The sequence below is a fragment of the Oryctolagus cuniculus genome, chromosome 12, assembly GCF_051225735.1.
Source record: "Oryctolagus cuniculus isolate XC-2025 breed Fujian yellow rabbit chromosome 12, ASM5122573v1, whole genome shotgun sequence".
In the NCBI taxonomy this organism is placed as follows: Eukaryota; Metazoa; Chordata; class Mammalia; order Lagomorpha; family Leporidae; genus Oryctolagus; species Oryctolagus cuniculus.
Genome location: NC_142878.1, coordinates 12,244,138 through 12,257,185, shown reverse-complemented (window position 1 = coordinate 12,257,185; position 13,048 = coordinate 12,244,138). Strand labels below are relative to the sequence as shown.

At 53.8% G+C, this 13,048-nt stretch overlaps 1 long non-coding RNA gene across 1 annotated transcript; it reads left to right on the top strand.

The window, feature by feature from the left end:
- Positions 1-512: 512 nt before the first annotated feature.
- On the top strand, positions 513-11,637 carry LOC149122939 (uncharacterized). Its single transcript, XR_016218761.1, has 2 exons — positions 513-5,585; positions 6,218-11,637. It is a non-coding gene; the product is annotated as an uncharacterized LOC149122939 (long non-coding RNA).
- The last annotated feature ends 1,411 nt before the right edge of the window (positions 11,638-13,048 follow it).

Genomic DNA, 13,048 nt, shown 5'->3' with positions numbered 1-13,048 from the left:
TTCTACCAGTAGCCCAACTTCCTCGGGAGCAGGTGCCTCTCCAAGGTCTCGTCACAGCCACTGCCGAGGCGGAGTCTCTCTCGCCCATTCCACCGCCTCCAAGGCGGCCCCCGGCAGCCCCGCCTCCTGGCCTTTGCATCCCTGAGTGGGAGCCCCACAAAACCGCAGAACCCAGGGGACCTCACAGCCCTTCCCTCTGGCCTGAGATGGAAACTTGACCCTGCTGCCGCCGGCACATTGTCTCAGTCTCATTTCCTGAGAGAGGGCTCCTCACCCAATCTTCAGTTTTTCATTCTTCCTGCCCCACCACCAGACGGCCCTGCCAGCACCGCCCCTCTCGTCCAGGCAGGATCTCTCCCACGTGTCCCAGACCGTGGCCGCCGTTCTTCTGGAGATCACTTTGCCCATTAACAAATCCAGTCAGTGTCACTGGACACGAGTTCCTGAAGTAGACAGAAGGTGCCTACTGCCGGCACACACTCAGGATCCTGCCTCCAGGCACCTACTGGACAGAAATGTTGTCTGTTTGTTAAATATCCCAATTCCCCCAGAATCCCCCAGTTCCTCCAGCGGCTAGCCCCTCCCCCTCCTGTACCCGTGTCCTGTTCTCCAGCACACCTGCAACAGCGGTGAGCAGGTGGTGAGGGCTCCTTTCTCCTTTTCCGATTGGTTTCCTATTTCAGAAACGTGGTCCACGCATGTGGAGCACAGTACAGGTTGTTCAGAGCCGTGCTGTGCTGTGCTCCTTCTCTGCTCCCCTCTCGCACTCTGCAGACCCAGTCCCCAGCCAGGGCCCACCACTTTCTTTTTCTCTGCTCCCCCTCTGCTTCCGTATCCTCCTCCCCCACCCTCTTTTTGCTTCTGGAAAAAAAAAAATAAGGACATAGTGTTATTTCTTAGCTATTGAATGCTGACATTAATTGCGGACTTTCTGTTGTAATACTGGAGGGTTGGACACTCAAAGTCCACTGGGGTCCCTTTCCTCCCTCACCATCAGCCTAACAAATCTCTATATCACACTTTAGTTAGCAATCAACGTCCATGACTAGGACTGAGAAATCTTGTCCATTACAGAGCCACACAGCGCACAATGAACACAACCCCTCCTTGCGATGCTCACACACACCCCACTTCCTGCCGCACCAAAGCTAAACACGTATTTTTATCATTCACTTAGTTTTCTGTGTCCTGATGGACTCCAGATTTCTGCCAATCACCTCTCGACAGCTGTTTTCAAAGTCTTAACTTATCTGACGACCTGATGGCTCCCCTCCCCGCCAGGCGTCTCTCCAGGAGCCCTCTGATTTCTTGTATCGTCCCTACCAACTGTCACCTCAGGCTTTCTCTTGGCTTCTCTGTTGAGCGGCTCCCCTGCCTCCCGCACCCCTGGTCCCCTTCTTTCTTGGTTCACCTGTTTGCTTTGGTGGAGCGCATCCTCTGGTTTCTCCTGAGAAAGGATACAGAGAAGCTAAAGATGTTAAATATGGCACCTGCCCAGAACTACATTTGTACGCCTTCACACTTGAGAGATAATTTGTGCATATACAGAACATTATTTTCCATCAAAATCTCCAGGACATTGTTCCATTGTCTTCTAGCTTCCAGTGCTGCTGTTGTGAAGTCTTATGCCATTCCAATCCTTAAACCTTTGTGTGTGCTGTACCCCTACCATCCCCCCTTCCCCAACCTCCAACTTGTAGGATTTTCTCTTTACTTTGAATGCTTTTAGATTTCGTGGTGCTACATCTCATGTGGGATTTCAGACACTCATCATGGCAGTGCTTAATAAGCTCTTTCCATTTGGTGGCTCCCATCCTCCCAGGCTTTGGTTGAAATTTTCATGTTTGTTTGTTTGTTTGTTTGTTTTGACAGGCAGAGTGGACAGTGAGAGAGAGAGACAGAGAGAAAGGTCTTCCTTTGCCGTTGGTTCACCCTCCAATGGCCGCCGCGGCTGGTGCGCTGTGGCCGGCGCACCACGCTGATCCAAAGCCAGGAGCCAGGTGCTTCTCCTGGTCTCCCATGCAGGTGCAGGGCCCAAGCACTTGGGCCATCCTCCACTGCACTCCCTGGCCACAGCAGAGAGCTGGCCTGGAAGAGGGGCAACTGGAACAGAATCCGGTGCCCCAACCGGGATTAGAATCCGGTGTGCTGGTGCCGCAGGCGGAGGATTAGCCTATTGAGCCATGGCGCCGGCCTCATGTATCTTTTAAAGATTTATTTATTTATCTTGAAAGTTGGAGTTACAGAGGGAGAGACACAGAGACAGAGATCTTTCATCTGATACACAGGAAGAAATGTGCACATCTGGTTCACTTGCTAGATGGCTGCGGCAGCCAGCCCTTGGTGAAGCCAAGAGCCAGGAGCCAGGTGCTTCATTTAGGTGTCTCACATGGGTGGCAGGGGCCCAAACACTGAGGCCGCTCCATGTTGACTTTCCCCAGGCCATTAGCAGGGATCTGAATCAGAAGTGGCATGGCCAGGAGACGAACCAGTGCCCATATGAGATGCCAGCATCAGAGACGGTGGCTTTACCCACAAGCCCGGCTCTTGCATTATATCTTTGAGAATGTCCTCCCCTTGTTTTCTCTGTTCTCTACTCTTATTCTAATTAGTAGAACCTAGAACTATCTGGACTGACGCTATAGTCCTCTTTTCTATTGTCCATCTCTTTTTTTGAGCAATTTCCTGGACACTGCCTTCCACCCCGTCTCCTGGGCGTCCCTTTTCTTCTTGGCTGCTCTTCCATGCTCATCTTGTTTCTTGGATGCGACACCCTCACTCACATCTCTGAACATACGCATTGGGGGGAGCTTCATTGTGACGTTGGCTCACTTCTAGCTTGCTTCACCCTGACACTCAGTGCTCCTTGGTTCATTTCCAGGAGTGCAACACTGAAGAGCTCTCTGAAGACTTGTTGGCAGGGATGGTTTTAAATGGGTGGCTGAGTCAGGTTTGTTTGCAGGATGACCCTGGTATGCACATTGAGGTCTTCCTCTAGGCACGTGTGTAGTACTGGGGTGTGTAGTGCTTGCTGTCAATTTCCTGGGATTAGAGTGGAGGACGGGACTCTTCGGGGTCTCCTCAGTATGTGTGAATTATTTCATTTTAGACCCAACTCCTTTTCAGTCCAGAAGTCCACGCTGGGGCTGGCGCTATGGCGCAGCGGGTAAAGCCACTGCCTACAATGCCAGCATCCCATATAGGGACTGGTTCGAGTCCTTGCTGCTCTACTTCCAATCCAGCCCCCTACTAGTGCACCTGGAAAAGCAGCAGAGGATGGCCCAAGTGCATCCATGTGGTTAACCTGAAAGAAGCTCCTGGCTCCTGGCTTTGGACCGACCCAGCTCCGGCTGTTGCAGCCATTTGGGGAATGAACCAGCAAATGGAAGATACCTCTCTCTCTCTCTCTCTCTTTTAAATAAATAAATAAATCTTTTGGGGAAAAAAAAAGTCCACCCCTACTTTCTGCTAGCCCCAGGGTCCCTGAGCCCAGAGCTTCCCTTCTCTGGCTCCTCCAAGGAACGAACCTGCAAGCTTGTGGATCGACTCCTTTGTTTTCACCTCCTCATCCCTGCTCCACTGTGCTTCCCTTGAGGTCAGCTGCATCCCACTGCCCAGGATTTGGTTGCACCCACTGGATGAATCTGATTCTTGGCACCAACCTCCCCTGCCCCAACAGCGTCCCAGGGCTTCCTCCTCTCTACCCTACCCCTCTCATGCCTGTCTCCTCATCAGGAGTATCGGGATCACAGTGGTTCCCGCCTCCTGGGGTTGCTCTGAAAAGGAGGTGAGTGCAGAGCAATGCATGATGGGACCCGACCGGGCGGCCCCCTTGGGCACGCTCTGTTTACCAGCACGGCTTCTGCTTCATTCACAGGGGCTCAGGCAGAGGCACTGAGCCCAGGGATGATGAGACACGTGAGCACGTCGAGCCAGGGAAATCCGCCCCTTCCTCATGCTCCAGGCCACTGCCAATCACCGCTCGACAAAGTCACCAGGCGAGCTTGGCACCAAGAGGATGTGTGCAGCCTCCCCAGGCTTCGCACAGCCCCCTCCCTCCACACCCACGGGAAGAAATGTGCACAAATGCAAAGTAGCAATAATAATAGTATGAGGTGGCAGCTGAGACTTGTAAGGCTGCTGACAGTTGGGAGGAGGGGGAGCGGGCTCTGTACCATCTGCCCACCCAGTTTGCAAGTTACTTTTTCCTACCTTCGAAATGATGTCTGCCTTGAGCAGCAATTCTCACCGCCGTGATAAAAGATGCCAGTGCTCGCTGCAGAGGCAGTGAGCTGTACTGTGCTGCTCGGGTTTAACCCTTGAAAGGACAGAGGGCTCCCTTTGGCTGCACAGGCTCCTGCCAGGGAGCATCACAGGTGACTGACATGAAGAGCTGAGGGAGCCAGGTTTGCCAGGGCTGTGCTCTGGGCTCGTTCACCTCCTGCCCCTACCCAGGCTGGCACAGTGTGAAGCCTTGCCTGGAGCCTGAAATGCCCAGAGGCCCGGCTGGACCACCCAGGCTGCATGGCCGTGCACGTGGACCATGGCTGTGCCCATCACGGATTCAGCACCAGCAGAGGCCACACTGACTTTGGCTGGATCTCAGGGAAGCCAGTATGCTTGGGCGCATTTTGTTTGATGATGTGGGCACTGTCAGGTGTCTATTTGGAAAAATGCAAAATGTATTTACATCATGTGGAAGAAGAAAAGTACCTGTTAGATGCAGTCCCTCCTGTGGACTGCAGGGCCCTTTGCCTCCTGGTTAGAGGAACGGATGGTGGGGGAAGGCGGGGGAGAAGGAGAGGCAGAAATGTAAGGGAAGGAGGGCCTAAAGCCATTGAGAGCCCCCTGGGAGGAAGGGCACACAGAAGGCTGTGACAAGACAGCTCCATCTCCATGCAGGGGGTGGAGCCGTCACCTCCAGGTTCCACCTGTGATGTGGACCCCAGTGGGTCCTGGGATGGTGTGGACTGACAGCTCCCGCGAGTGCATCGACCAACACATGCTGTACTCTCTTCCTTCCTCTTTTTCCTGACACAATATGCTTTGAAGATTGCTCCATACCATACACCTAAATATACTGTATTCTTTTATTGTTATTATTATTTACAGGTTTATTTATTTACTTGAAAGGCAGCTACAGAAAGAGAGAGAGCGAGAGAGAGCGATATCTTCCATCCACTGGTTCACTCCCCTAATGGCCCTTTGGCTGGGACTGGGCCAAGCCAAAGCCAGCGAACAAGAGCTCCATCCAGGTCTCCCATGTTGGTGCAGGGGCCCAAGCACTTAAGCTATCCTCCACTGCTTTCCCAGGCCATAGCAGAGAGCTGGATGAGAAGTGGAGCCGCTGGGACTTGAACCAGTGCTTAAATGGGATGCCGGCATCACCCATGGCATCTTAATCCATTGCACCACAGTGATGGTCCCAACTGCATGCTTTTTAATAACCGTATGCCAATTCTGTCCTAGGGATGGGAAGTCACTGGTTTGGTGAGTGTTGCTGTGGATCACATTTGAATTGTTTCCATCCTTTTGTGGCCACTAGCAAGGCTGCACTGAGCCTCCGTGTTAAACACCCTCTACAGGTATGTGATCACACCTACAACACAAACTTACATTGGGCAGAGGCACCCCAAGTCTCCCACGGACCTTGTCCTCCCGGCTCACTGGCCTAGCCACTGTCGAAGTCTGGAACTTTCCAGCCCGATAGGTGGCGAGTAGAATTTCGCTGATGTTTTAGTTTGTATGTTTCTTACTGTAATGAGAGTAAGCATATTTTCAAATGTTTAGAAGCATTTTCCTTTCTCAGGAAGAAATTTCTATCCATTGCTCATTTTCCAACTCACTTGTTGGATTTCTTTCTGATTTATAGCAGCCTTTTGCCTGTGACATAAATTTCATATATCATTATGCATATGATACTATTCTTGTAGCCCATGCATAAATATACCTTATTCTTTTCAATGATTTCATGGTAATTCCATCCTGGGGACTTGCTATGATTTTACGCTTTGTTTATCATTCGTCTTTTTACTGTAACCAGGATGTTTTGTGCCACGTATAAATACCTGGCTCCTATCTGGTGGAACAAATCAATTATGTTACTGACGGTCTCAGGGTTTCATAACATAATCAAAAAGCTCACTGCCTCCAAGACTACAAATTTTTAAATCATTTTCTTCCAGCATTTTTATGGTTTCCATCTTTTTCCATTTAGGTCTTTGATCCATCTGGAGCCCTCTGGGATGTATTTTGGTGACGATAAGAGGTGAGCACTCACTTTAATTTCTTCCAGATGGCTGCCCAGTTGTCACCCGCTAGATGCTGAGTAACTCAGCTTTCCTATAGGTTGGGATGTCATTGCCTCCACCCTCTAGGTCCCTGGTGAGCCTGTGCTGTGAATGTCCACCTGGCCAGCCTGGCCTCATGCCCAGCCAGACAGGCCAGTGTGAAGCTGCCCCTCTCCCGGCTGCAGGCTCAGCCTCCGATCCCAGAGAGCCCCGTCTCAGGAACTGCAGGGCCTTGTCGCGCCCCTTCTTCATGGAGGAATGACACAAGACCCTGCGCTGTTCTTTCGTCTGCTCGGCCCTTCCCGGGTTTGCTGCTGGTTCTTCCCGGGTTGGCTACCGACCCTTCCACCTCCGTGGAAGGGCGGTTCCCCCTAGCCACTTTCCCCACTTCCGCGGGGGAGCGGCACACCGCCGGCCGGCTCTCTCGGGGGCTGCACAGGTGTTCCTTCAGATAGATGTTCCTGGTGCATGTTGTCTCTCTCCTCCTTTATAGTCCTCTTCCACCAATCCCAACTCTGCTACCCACACGCCGAGTACGCTGCTCTCCTCCAATCAGGAGCAGGTCCTGCAGCTTGTCAAGTTGGTGAGAGGCAGCTGGGTAGAAGCTATTTCCTCCTCTCCCAGCGCCATATTGTGGGAGAGCAGTTGCTTAGAATAAGTCTTAATTCCAGTAACTTAGTCTAGTCCGAGTTGCTCCCAGTTGCTCCCCACAGGCCTGAAGATGGCAAAGGCCCCGCCAGGGAGGCCGTCTGGCCCCTTTGTACCCCATGGCTAGATCACTGTGCCCCAAAGTGGAAGTGTCCCCTAACCTCCTCCTATCACATGTGCGGCTGTCCCAGTGCAGGGCCAAGGTCCAGCTGCCTATGCAGGGGTGAAGAAAAGAGACAGCCAGTGCTGTCCAGTTTCCTGTCTCCTGGCCTTTCCCGCCCAGCTTTCTCTGTCCTCCACAAGACACCACCATTCATGGGTGAGTGGCCACTCTGTGCCAGGACCTGCCGCGAGACTTGGGTGGAAGGGTGAGGCTGAGCACACTCTGTGCACGCTACAGGGGCCTTCTCGCTTAGTCTGGGGGCACTGCCCAAGAGCAGGGGCTGGCTAGCACCTGGAGCGGGAAGCATGCACAATGGGCCAGGTCAGGAGGCCGCAGGTATGGCAGGAACCAAGGGCCAGTGACCAGGGTGCTCCCCACTGCAGGCCCACAGCTGAGACCAGGACCCTGCACACAGGGTGCAGCCTCAGGCAGGGTAGACAGTCTTCACTGGCAAAGCCAAGCACTTCCGGAGACCCACACTGGGAGGCAGAGAACTGGCAGAAGCGGGGAGAACCGGCCAGGTCCTGCCACCTGCCGGGCCCAGGTTCCAGTTCAAAATAAACAAACTCTGATACTCAGTGTTTTTATCCAGAAAATGGGGTCACACCATGGCAGCCCCTGACAGTGGAGAGGAGAGACTCCTAGATCCACGTGAATCCTCAAATTAGTGAGAACAACGCAGCAGAGCCGATGGAGGGTGGTGGGCCGGGCCCTGCAGATACGTGGGTTCTGCATCTGTGCATTCCACCAACCTCAGATAGAAAATGTTAGGAAAATGCATTTGTCCTGAATATGTCACCTAAATAACACACTGTAGCAGCTATTTTCACAGCATTTAGACTGCGTTAGGTATCACAAGCATGCAGATTCTGCACCACGTCACGTAAGGAACCTGAGCATCCATGGATTTTGGTGCCCGCGGGCATCCTGGAGCCCATCCCCCACGGACGCCGAGGCTGGAGTGCATTTTACTAATTCAGTCCTCAGAATGCTTCTCGGGGGATTATTCCTCTTTCACAGATTTCTGCATATCCGGCAGCGCTAGGATTTGGAATAAAAAAGTCAAATTGCACAAGCTAATCACACGCTGAAAGATGAGCCCCTAGGTTCTCACCCCTCTCCCACAGGCAAACATCAGGTCTCTAACAACTGCTGGCCGCCGCCCAGCAGAACGGTGTCCGAGGGCCTGTGCAGGGTGCCCAGTCCGTGCACACGGCCAGGGCGATCAGCTGGGGCGGAGGCCAGAGCTGGGCCTCAGGTGCCCTGCAGATTCCCGCCGTGGGCCCGCCATGAGGCCTGGAAGTGGCCGCTTCTCAGGGCGCTGCCTGAAATTATTTCAGCTGCGCCGAGGCATTTCAAAGTCAGACCAAATAAACACTTGCATCTAAAAAAGGCGAAATTTGGGAGGGAGAAGAAAGCCCTTCCCGTGTCCGGAGGGCGAGGCCAGACTTCCAGAGAAGCAGCCCGGGGTCTGCTTTGGTTTCGCACGCGTGCCAGGGCGCACGGCTCAGCCCCTGCTTCAGGACGCAAGTATTTCCTTTTAAATCACGTGGGAGGTGACCGAGTCTCCTCCCCTTGGCTCGCTCCACAGTCCCCCCACCCGCCCCCAGCCCCCATGTGGCTGCGGGGGCAGCGTCTTGAAGGCTTCTGTCTGCCTTCCATGGAAGGCAGGGCACGGTGGCCAACGCCTCCTCAGGCTGCAGGCTCCACCCAACGCATGCCCCGCACAACGCGGGCGAGCTGTGCGTGCCGAGGCTCCGCGCACCACCCCCACGGGCCGTTCCCTGGCGTCCCCCCTCTTCACGTCTGGCCCCCAAGCCACGCTTTTCTGAAATGTCGAGGGTGCGAGGCGGGCACCGTGTTTTGCTCTTCCGGCAACGCGGGCCCCCAGGGCTTAACTCCCATCAACTAAATTAGGCCCAAAGGGAGGAGGCGCCTGCCACAGCCCTCGCGGGGTGCCGGCCTCCTCCTCCTCGCCCCGTATCCATCCATCGCTGAGCTCCGGGACTGCAGACGGCAAGCGCACAGCGCATGGTCGGTCCTCACCCTGGCCTCACCCGCCTGGCAGGCGCGCTCACATGGGAGGATGAGGCCACGCCCATGCACCCTCCCAGCAGCCCTGTCTTGGAGGAAGGTCACGGCCACCGCCACCCTTAGGCCCTGCTGGTTCCTTCAAACCTTTTTTCCCCCTTGCATCAGGTTTAAGATGGCTGTTTAACAGATCCAAGCTCCTTCTCCAAGACTCCCTGGCGCCCACGCCCGCCCCCTTATCCTCTGGTCCTCTGGCATAGCAGAATAAATACACAAATAGGTAGAAGTCTTAGAAAACCAGGAAAAGTGCCAGGAGCAACCCAGAACATTGGAGAATTTCTGGAAGCTAGAAAGCAGTTCAGCTTAGATCAATGGTGAAACCCAGCACAGCTGAGCGACCCCCAAGTCTGGAAGCTGAGGTGCCAGGGAGGGAGGAAGGGCTCATGGGACATGGTTGGGGTGGTCCCCTGGGGGCGGCCCTTCCTTAGAGGACTACCCAAGCGCCTGCCCCAGGATAAAGCCGAGAGCAGCGCTGGCAGAGCAGGCAGCCACTTACCCTGATTTGATGAGCACACAATGTGCACATGTCCCAAGATGTCACATGGTAACCCATAAACACCGCAAGTATTATGTGTCAATTTTAAAAGAAAAAACAAACACAGAACCTGTGTTTAGCTTAGCAGTTACCTTGGGTTCAATCCCTCCTAATTCCAGCTTCCTGCTAATGCAGACCTTGGGTGGCTGAATTGGGTTCCTGCCACCCATCTGGGAGACCTGGCTTGCTCTCCTGCCTCCAGCCCCATGAACTGGCACAGGGGAGTACGTTCTCTCTCTCTCTCTCTTTTTTTTTTTTTTGACAGGCAGAGTGGACAGTGAGAGAGAGAGAGAAAGGTCTTCCTTTGCTGTTGGTTCACCCTCCAATGGCTGCTGCGGCCAGCGCACTGCGGCCGGTGCACCGTGCTGATCCGATGGCAGGAGCCAGGTACTTATCCTGATCTCCCATGGGGTGCAGGGCCCAAGCACTTGGGCCATCCTCCACTGCACTCCCGGGCCACAGCAGAGAGCTGGCCTGGAAGAGGAGCAACCGGGACAGAATCCGGCGCCCCGACCGGGACTAGAACCCAGTGTGCCGGCGCTGCAAGGCGGAGGATTAGCCTATTGAGCCACGGCACTGGCCTTCTCCCTCTCTCTTAAGCTCTCTCTCATTGCCTTTCAAGTAAACAAAAATTAATTTTTTAAAATGTCAAGAAATAATATTTGAATTTGCTTTTTTATGTAATATCTTCATATCATTTTGAAAGTTATTAAAATCTTGTAAATACTTTTTAAAACCCAAAAAATGAAGACAGAGAGCTGCAGGGGAGCTGCCAGAGTGAACAGTGGCCCCAGAGAGAGCAGCGGGGGCCCTGCAAGCCAGGAGGAGGGCCGGAGGGCCAGAGTGCCCGAGCAGAGGTCTCCCGCAGAGGCTCCGCCCCTCACACCCTTGTCTGTCTCCGTGACCCACTCGGCTGATGGTGCAAGGGCTGCTGGGTAGTCAAGACTGGCAGTGCCCAAGCACACTGCACTCAGGAACACTTCCGCCTCTGCAAAATGACGGGAGGTCCCAGAGAGCGTCTATTTATGTGGGTTAAGTCTATCAGGGGCCAGCGCTGTGGTGTGGTAGGCCCGCAGAGCGGGCATCCCATGAGAGTCCCAGCTGCTCCACTTCCAGTCCAGCTCTCTGCTATGACCTGGGAAAGCAGCAGAGGATGGGCTAAGTCCTTGGGCCCCTGCACCCATGTGGGAGACCGGGAAGAAGCTCCTGGCTCCTGGCTTCCTCCTGGCCCAGCAATAACTGTTGCGGCCATTTGGGGAGTGAACCAGCAGATGGAAGATCTCTATCTCTTTCTAATAAATACATTTTTTAAAGTATCTATTAGTAAGGTAGCGTGTCAGAGAGAGAGGGAGACACACGTAGAGATAGAAAGGTCTTCAGTCTGCTGGTTCACTCTCCAAATGGTGGAAACAGCCAGGGCTGGACCAGGCCGAAGCCAGGAGTCAGGAACTCCATCCAAGTCTCTGACATGGGTAGCAGGAATCAGGAACGCTCACAAGCAGCAGGGGCCCAAGAACTTGGGCAGTCTTCCACTGCTTTCCCAGACACATTATCAGGGAGCTGGATGGCAAACAGCAGCTGGGATCAAACCAGCACTCCGGGGGCCAGCGTTGTGGCATAGTGGGTAAAGCTGCCATTTGCAACACTGGCATCCCATATGAGCACCAGTTTGTGACCTGGCTGCTCGCCTTCTGATCCAGCTCCCTGCTAATGCACCTGGGAAAGCAGTGGAAGATGGTTCAAGTGTTTGGGCCCCTGCTGACCACATGGGAGACCTGGATGGCGTTTCTGGCTCCTAGCTTTGGCCTGTCCCAACTCTGGCTATTTTGGTCATTTGGGGAGTGAACCAGTGGATGGAAGATCTCTCTCTCTCTCTGCCTTTCAAATAAAACAAACCTTAAAAAAAAAAATATCTTCTTTATCTTCTGCAACTCCATGTAAGTCAGAAGGTAAAGGTGCTTACATTCCTGGAGAGTCCTAGGAAGAAGACAGAATCTTAAAAACCAAAGGGGCAACACACAGGCAAACAAATCAATCTCCGGATTAGGGCCCCGCTCAGCTGCTAGAGCAGAAAGCCAACCACACAGACAGGAGGGACACACAGAAGCACCAGTCCACACACATTCAGACGGTCACCGACTTATCATGGTCGGATTTACGATTTTTCGACCTGAGGATGGGACAAGAGCCACAGGCATCGGACAGAAACCACGCTTTGCATTTTGAACGGTGCTCTTTTCCTGCACTAGCGCTGGCCGCCGGCTCCTGTACGCAGCTCCCAGGCCATGCAGGAGAACTCCCGGCGCCGCACAGCGGCCGCTGCCAGCCGTGACGCTCGCTCCGAGAGTCAGTGCTGAAGAACTGCCCAACTAGCCTTGTTCTCCACCTGCAGCGGCTTTCTCGCAACCCCGTGATGTTGAAAAGAATCCCACTCCCAGACTGCAAGACGCCACAAAGCATGTGGCTAACTAAAACCACAGAATGACAGATCTTTGAGGATGGTAAAACTAATCAAAGTCGCGTTTTTGAGCGCTCCCATAAGACACTGCTCCACCTCAGCCAGACTCTGGGCAGCTGGAGGGCCACACCCACCCACAGGCGCAGGTTCAGAAGTAGCTGCTCTCACCCCCTGCTGATGAGAACCTCACCAAGAGGCAGCGCCAGGCTGCAGGGCAGGCTGGGAAGTGTAGTCCGGCTCGGAAGCATCTGCCCAGCTCTCCTGGAAGGAGAGAACGGATTTTCTCTGACTTGAAACATCTCCGCCGTCACCTCCCAAATAAAAAGGAAACAGGAAGTAACCCATGAAACCATTTTCTGCCTTTTTTTTTCTTTTTTGGCCTATCAGATTTGCAAAAATCAAACATTTGTGAATACTAAGTTGTATGTATCTTAACCCACATCAGCAACTCACAAGAAGGATTTCATGTTGGATGGTGATCGGAGAATCTTGAGGATGCTAAGGGGCCACGCTGGGGAAATGAACAAGGGTCAAGCAGGCTCGCTGGGACATTCCACCTGCCACAGGGCACAAGGCCACAGTCAGGCAATGCCATTAGTACCGGGGCTGGGCACCGTGTTCTAGTCTTAGCCCTGGGGCTCCCTGCCCAAATGACCTGTGCCCATTGCCAGTGCCAGGGTGGGTGTCTGCCCTGCCCTTGGTCTGGGGGGCTCACTCTTCCCCATCCCCTGACCTTGGGGACCTAGAATGCTTGGGGGGTGGGGTTGTCATGGGTGGAGCGCTTGGACCTGCAGACCAGGTGACAAGGCCCCCACTGTTTTGGGGGGCTTTTCCAGTAGGTACCGACAGCTTAAATGCACACA